At 55.5% G+C, this 7500-nt stretch overlaps 1 pseudogene across 1 annotated transcript; it reads left to right on the top strand.

The window, feature by feature from the left end:
• The first annotated feature begins 1102 nt into the window (after nt 1-1102).
• On the top strand, nt 1103-7323 carry LOC311376631 (annotated as a pseudogene). The gene is made up of 9 exons (XR_014684302.1): nt 1103-1415; nt 1653-2069; nt 2259-2817; nt 3502-3634; nt 3738-3841; nt 3979-4232; nt 4666-4826; nt 5778-5930; nt 7137-7323. The product of XR_014684302.1 is annotated as an uncharacterized misc_RNA (transcript).
• The last annotated feature ends 177 nt before the right edge of the window (nt 7324-7500 follow it).

Raw genomic sequence — 7500 nt, 5'->3', positions numbered from 1 at the left:
TCCTGTACTGTGTAACGTGGTTCCTGTACTGTGTAACGTGGTTCCTGTACTGTGTAGCGTGGTTCCTGTACTGTGTAACGTGGTTCCTGTACTGTGTAACGTGGTTCCTGTACTGTGTAACGTGGTTCCAGTGTTTGCGTGGTTCCTGTACACCGCAGCCTATAGTATATTAACAATGGGTCCTCTGTTCTGTTTAACTGGTCGCTACTGTGCAACACTTGAACAGGTCCAGGGAATCCTCTGGTGACACTAAGCCAAGCTGCTAAGACCGGGTTCTGTCCAGTCGCCCGTATCAAATTGCCAGATAAGTGGCCTGCTGCTGTAATGGCAAAAAGAAACATGGAGGCAGCTATAGCTTTATCCCCATCTGGAACATTCCAGTCGGTCATGATCCTCGTGTGTAAGCTGTGGGGAGTCTGAGCCAACAACGTATTTCCCTCCTCCACCTAAAACTAGAAAAGTATTCATGGACATTACGGGACATACTACTGACGCACTGGTCTATTGACAAACGGGGGTTTACACTCTGAACACATTTGAGCATCTACACGCCGACGTTGTAATATTCCAGTTTGAGAATAATTTGATAATCAAGAAGCAAGGTGCATTCAGGGTAAGAAAGGTATTAAAACAGGAGACTATTTATAGCCGTTTCTCAATACCAAGTACGCGGACTACGTACTCGCGGACTTGGAAGTACGTACTTGGCAAGTCCAGACTTTCAAGTACAGACTTCCGAGAACGCGAGTACGCACTCTGCAATTGGAACAGCAGCGGACTCGATGATGCATCCTGGGATATTTAACGGTCCCGAGTCCACACGAGTCACCTCCGATGCGTCCTCGGTGGAACGGCCTCATCGAGAACGCATCGAGAACACACACGGGTTTTACGACAGTACTCGCGTTCTCGCGTACTTGGAATTGGAACAGTGCTTGGGGCTACCACTGATGACGTTTACCGAGAACGCAAGTACACACGAGTACGCACGAGAACGCGACTTGAGAAACGGCGTAAGTCTGCTTGAAACGACATCCTGTACACGCTCTCCTCTCACCGTGCGTTCCCGTCTCACCGTGTCTCTCCCTCCCAGCAGCACCCATGACTTCCTTCGGCCATGCTACCCGGGTATGGACTCGCCCCTCTTCTTCCTGACTTCCAGCGCCACGTCAACGCCTTCCACCGCCGAGTGGAGGACCCCGGAGCCATGTGGATCCCGGGCTCCGGCGACGCCCAGGCCCTGGGCGAGGGCCGCGACGGCAGGCCCCTGTGTGTGCGGCCGTGCCACCAGAAGCACGTGGCCGTGTGCCGGCAGGAGACGCTGGCCTTCATCGAGCTGCAGCAGCCGCTGACCGCCAGGCTCCACGGCCCCCCCCCGGGCGGCGCCCGGCCCGGCGGGGAGACGCAGGACACCGCCCCCCTCTCCACCGCCCCGCTGGCCCCCCCCCTCTCCACCCCCCTGGCCCCCATCTCCACCACCCCTCTGGCCCCCCTCTCCACCGCCCCGCTGGCCCCCCTCTCCACCGCCCCCCTGGCCCCCCTCTCCACCGCCCCGCTGGCCCCCCCCTCCACCCCCCTGGCCCCCCTCTCCACCACCCCCCTGGCCCCCCTCTCCACCACCCCCCTGGCCCCCCTCTCCACCACCCCCCTAGCCCCCCTCTCCACCACCCCCCTGGCCCCCCTCAACGGACTCAAACGCTCCCTGCTGGATCTCCGGAGCACCGTGGGCTCCACGCCTCCGGAGTGCGGAGACGAGCTCAACGGGCGCTCCGGCGCCGCCGTCACAGAGACGTCGACGGACGACGAGAGAGAGACGGAGCGGCCGCCGGCTGTGACCCGGGGGGGGTGCCGCCGCCCCCTGCAGACGGCCCTCAGCCTGCCCCTGCCGGTCCCGCTGGCCTCCTCCCTCGGCACGGGGCCCGGCGGCGGGCCCCGTGCCGAGGGGCGTCTGACCCCCTCCTCCCCCGCCCACCCCGCCTCGGCCCCCGAGGGCTCCGGCTGCCAGAGCCCGGAGTCGAGTCAGCCCCAGAGACGGCTGTCACAGGGCTCCCTGAGGGAGAAGAGCATCCGTGAGTTCTGAGCATCCATGATCCGTTAGGACAGAAGATATGTACGCATCGCCTTCACAGGAATGACAAACATGAGCCACCCCGAGGCGGCGGTGATGTCCCGGCTGGTTACATCGTCAGGGTACTTACTTACACGTAACTTTTACACGCACACACCTAACACTAATGTGTCGCTCTCTTTTGTTCCAGGGCGGAAAATGCGCGTTTATTCACCAGACAGCACAAGCGACGAGTCTCTGGGCAGCCCGGTGGACGGGGACTACATCTTCCCAGGAACCTTTCGTTGCTTTCTGGAGGAGGACCCGAGTGAAGCCTCTCCTCTGCCGGAGACAGGAAGCCGCCGCCGTCCTCCTCCTCCTCCTCCGCGGCCCGAGGCTGCCGTGGACGCCGCCCCCGCCCCCCCCCCGCCGCTCCGCCGACGGCCCGGACGCCTTCGACGCGCCGGACGAGCCCCTTCACATCACGGAGGAGGAGGACCCGGAGCCGGCGGGCTCCCTGGAGGGCTGCGGGCCGGCGGAGGGCGCGTTGACACCCCCCCCCGCGGGGCGGAACTCTTTGCCCCCGTCGCGCCAGGTGGACCACGAGCACCGGCGCTTCTCGGCGTCGGAGCTCATCTCCAGACTGCAGCTGTCCCAGAGGAAGGGCTCCTTCGCCCTGAAGCTGGGGAAGTCTCTGTCTGCCCGGGTCGCCTCCAGGGACAGACAGAGCCCCGGCTGCTGCCCCCCGCCCCCGCCGCCCCACCCAGACCGTAAGTAGCTGTTGGGAGGCAGGGCAGGAAGTCAAACCCAAGTGACATAACTCTAGACCCCCCCCCCCCCCCCCAGGATGCAGCTACAAGCCGAGTAACCCGTTATCTTTCACTCACTCACTCATTTGGCGTTACTGTGTCATTTCCATTCATCCGAAGCGGGCTGTACTCGGGCAGGGGTTGACGCAGTCCCTCCGTTTTCTTTTAAGTAAATGTTTTCCGTCGCTCTTTTAATTCAGACGTGTCACTAGCTATGGAAGTCATTCCGGTGTCAGTGATGCTGGAGCACAAAAAAAGGCTTAAAATCTCTCTGAGGGCGCACTCACACTGGGCAGAGTGTCCCTGTACCGTAACTCCAGTACGATTGCCCCCCCCCCCCCCCCCCCACTGTGCCGCTGGCCTGTGCTCACACTAGGCAACGGTTGCCTCTTGTCTCTCTTGTCATCCAGCTCAGGTGTCGGCTCATTAGCGTCTGTAGCGTGGCCTGAGCACACCTCTCCTGTGACGTGTACTGAGGCCAGACCTAACGCCAAACCATCTAGACTCTAGGGGGCAGACGTACCCGGGTACAGACGGCCCGGTGTGAGCGCGCCCTGAGAATGAAAGTTGGAGTAAATATGAATACTTTTGTCCACCTGCCTTCACCTTGACCCTTGACCCCTCTCTCTGTGGGCCTGTCTCCAGCTAAGAGCACCGCGAGGCAGCGCAGCCCGGGGGGCCCCGGCGACAGCGCTCCTCAGGGGCCCGTGGGGGCCCCGCCCTCCCCGGCCAACGCGGACCCCGGCATGCTGCTGCAGCGCTGGAGCACCAAGCTGGGGTGGGTCACGACGGGCAAAGGGCAAACCAGTGGAAGCACGAATCATGGTCTGTAAAACATGGGAACGGTGCGTCTGATTCGGTGTTTTTTTCTCCCTCTACAGCACGACGATTCCCAACAGGATGCGAAAGAAGTCCATCGAGGAGGACTTGGGCACGCCGTCCACGGTGGCCAGCTCCAAGCGCTTATCGCGGTTTCTGCCGAGCTGTACGTCACACGAGCCGTCGCACTCACACTCCCCAACGCTCGCCTTCCAGCGTCCTTTCCTCGTTCAGCTCCTGACCGTCGCTGTTGTCTGTCTGTCTGTCTGTCTGTCTGTCTGTCTGTCGCCCCTCCTCCTCCAGCGATCCTGTACCAGGAGTACAGCGACGTGGCCATCAACCGGGAGATCCAGAGGCAGCAGGGGAAGGAGCCGGGCCCGGAGGAGGAGCTGAAGGGAGAGGGGTCGGACGGCTGCCCGTCTCCCTCCAACCTGTCTCCCTCCAGCTCCTTCCGCTCGTCGCGGGGCTCCGCCTTCGCCCTGTGGCAGGACATCCCCGACGTCCGCACCAGCGGCCAGCTGGACAACTTCAGCAACGAGGAGAGGAAACTGCAAGAGGTGAACGCTCAAAGGACGTTCAAAGGACAAATTCGTTTTTAGTTTGATTCATTTGCCCTGTGGCCCAAGGATGGCCGTGATATGTTCACGCATTAACTAACTTTCATTTCGGTTGCGTGTCACTTTTCACAGGATTCAGGGTTCAGCTCCTTTCTCACAACTAGACCCTGAACATCTCAATCTTTTTTTTTTAAGATTTATTTTTTAGCTTTATTATAGAGAGAGCCAGAGAGGAAAGTGTGGAAGACAGAGGGGAGGACATGCAGTAAATGACCCAGGTCGGATTCGATCCTGGGTCTCTGCGATTAGGACTGTGCCTAATATATGGTACGCGCCTTAGCTCAGTGCGCCACCGGGGAGCCCCCCCCCTAACATCCCAATCTTTATTCAAAAACCCCAATTCTTCTTTTTTCATTTCCTTTTTGAAACGCAGGCCAAGTTTGAGCTGGTGACGTCGGAGGCGTCGTACATCCGCAGTCTGAGCATCGCGGTGGACCACTTCATGACGTCCCCGGAGCTGGCCGAGTGCCTGGGCGTGCAGGACAAGCAGTGGCTCTTCTCCAAGCTGCCCGAAGTCAAAGATGTCAGTGAGAGGTGAAGTGAACGCGACGGCCGCCGCTGTGTTGTGACGCTGTGGGCTCCCTCCCTCTCGACCTCATCTCCTCTTCACAGAGGTCGCCGGGAATGTTTTTTTTAGCATTTCATTGAAGCCATTGAAGGAGTTGTCGATAAGATTAGTCACTACAGTTTGGTTCTCATTTGTTCCAAACGGCATCGCCATCCGTCAGCTGTTAGGAGGTGAAATGAGGCTGTGAGAATACCTGTTGAGGGGAAGGGTGCAAAGTTTATGTTCTTGCTAGGGCTGGGCGATTAATCGAATTTCGATTTCGATTTCAAACGATCACCAAACTAATATAATCGAGTTGAAACTGTTGCAGAACAGCTGGATTCATATCTGGACTTTATTTTCTATTTGACCATTCTGTGTATATTTTTAAGGGGAAATTTCGAAGTTCTCATTTACAAAGTGTTTTTTTTGGAGAGAAATTATGAATAAATGCATCATGTTTTCAAAATAATCGTTTGAATAATCGAGATTTCAATATTGACCAAAATAATCATGATTATGATTTTTTTGTCCATAATCGAGCAGCCCTAGTTCTTTACTCTCTTCTGCTCTACAACGCTCAGATCTCACCTGCAGCCCCGATGAACGTCTTCCACTTGTTGTTCTCTGATGTGTGTACGACATTACCACCGTTGTCTACCACTGTATTGTGTTCTGTATTCATATGAGGACTTCTGGTCCAATTGTATTGTTGTATTTTTATTGTATTATATATATATATATATACACATATATATATTTCTTTTCTTTTTACTATTTGTTTTTATTTATTGACATTGTACAGCACTTTGGTCAGTGTATGCTGTGTGTAAATGTGCTTACTTACTTACTTACTTACTTACTTACTTACTTACTTACTTACTTACTGTCTTACTTACTGTCCCCCACGCGTCCTGATCCTCCGTCCCTCCCTCCAGGTTCCTGCAGGCCCTGGAGCGGCGCCTGGAGCAGGACATCCTGCGCTTCGACGTGTGCGACATCGTGCTGGACCACGGCCCGGCGCTGCGCCGGGTCTACCTGCCCTACGTCACCAACCAGGCCTATCAGGAGCAGACCTACCAGCGGCTGCTGTAAGCCGGAGCCTCCCCGTGTGCACCGTGACGACACAAACACCTGGTCTATAGTCCGCGTTCGTAAAAGCCGCTGTACACGTTGTGTGTACACGCTCACACGCAGATCAGCCCCGTACCCGCGGTGTCGCCATGGCCGTCCTTCGGAGGAGACGTAAAACCGAGGTCCTGACTCACTGAGGTCATAAAAGATCCAGGGGCACTTATCACAAAGAGTAGGGGATCCCCCCGGTGTCCTGGGTCAGACTGACCAACCAGGCTCATTCAACCTGGCCCCCTAATCACCCCCCTATATATATGATTGGCTGATCCATTAACTCCCTCACTCTCCACCTCCAGCTGGTGTGTGGTGAGCGTTCTGCCGCCGACTGGCTGCCGTGCATCACCCAGTGGGTGCTGCACACACCGGTGGTGGTTAGTGAGGTCCCCCCCCTTTCACTGTGAAAGCGTCGTTGAGTGTCTAGAAAAGCGCTTTATAAATTCAATTAATTATGGACGTCTGTCTCGCTCTCAGGCGGTCTGCGAGGAGTGAGGGCTGGTTTTTCTGGCTGGTTTTTCGATCGCGATTACAGTCTGGTTGCGTTTACCAGGACAAGATTCAAATGTAATCACAGGCCACCCAGACACTATTTGCCTTTGGCTAGTGTCTCCCTTTATGCGCCAGTGTTTAGTTTTTAAATGTTCCTCTTTTTCTGCATTTCTTAATTTATTTGAACTGTAGTCCTTTTTGTTTTTGTGCCTTCCTGTATTTACTAATTGCACTTTATTGTGAAGCACTTTGGTGCGGCTAAGCCGTCTGTAAATGCGCTATATAAATAAATTGACATTGACACATTGACTATTTAACTCTACTCCTAAAAGGCAGTGAACGCAGAGTCCATCATCCATCTACAGATGAGGATAAGTGTTGTCATAACAACATCACATAACAACACGGACGTGTCAATCTATTTTCAATCCGTTTTATTTATAAAGCCCATTTTGAACAGCAGGCGACTCAGGGCTTTGTATGGGCAACGGCAGAGAGATCATTACAATAAAAAGGCAGAATATATGTGCATGTACATGTTTATGTCATTATTTTATGGAAATTACAAGGACCGCCCCAATAGTTATACAACATTAGTATGGATTCCATTTAACAATTATCTATAATCTAGGATCATTATATAACACGTTCTTATCTCCCGTGGCTTCCTCCCCCAGGCTGGAGAACGCTCGCTTCCCGGGAATCTTGGCCCGTCTGGAGGAGGACGCGGTGTGCCAGAGGCTGCCTCTCACCTCCTTCCTCATCCTGCCCTTCCAGAGGATCACACGCCCTCAAGATGCTGGTGGAGGTACGCAGCCTCAGCGAGAGGCCTCAGGGAGCCTCAAGGAGCCTCAAGGAGCCTCAGTGAGCCTCAGTGAGCCTCAGTGAGCCTCAAGGAGCCTCAGTGAGAGCCTCAGTGAGCCTCAGTGAGCCTCAAGGAGCCTCAAGGAGCCTCAAGGAGCCTCAAGGAGCCTCAGTGAGCCTCAGTGAGCCTCAAGGAGCCTCAAGGAGCCTCAAGGAGCCTCAAGGAGCCTCAAGGAG

The sequence above is a fragment of the Micromesistius poutassou genome (assembly GCF_964030765.1).
Source record: "Micromesistius poutassou genome assembly, contig: SCAFFOLD_5865, whole genome shotgun sequence".
NCBI classification, from domain to species: Eukaryota; Metazoa; Chordata; class Actinopteri; order Gadiformes; family Gadidae; genus Micromesistius; species Micromesistius poutassou.
This window is presented reverse-complemented; position numbering and strand designations above follow the sequence as displayed.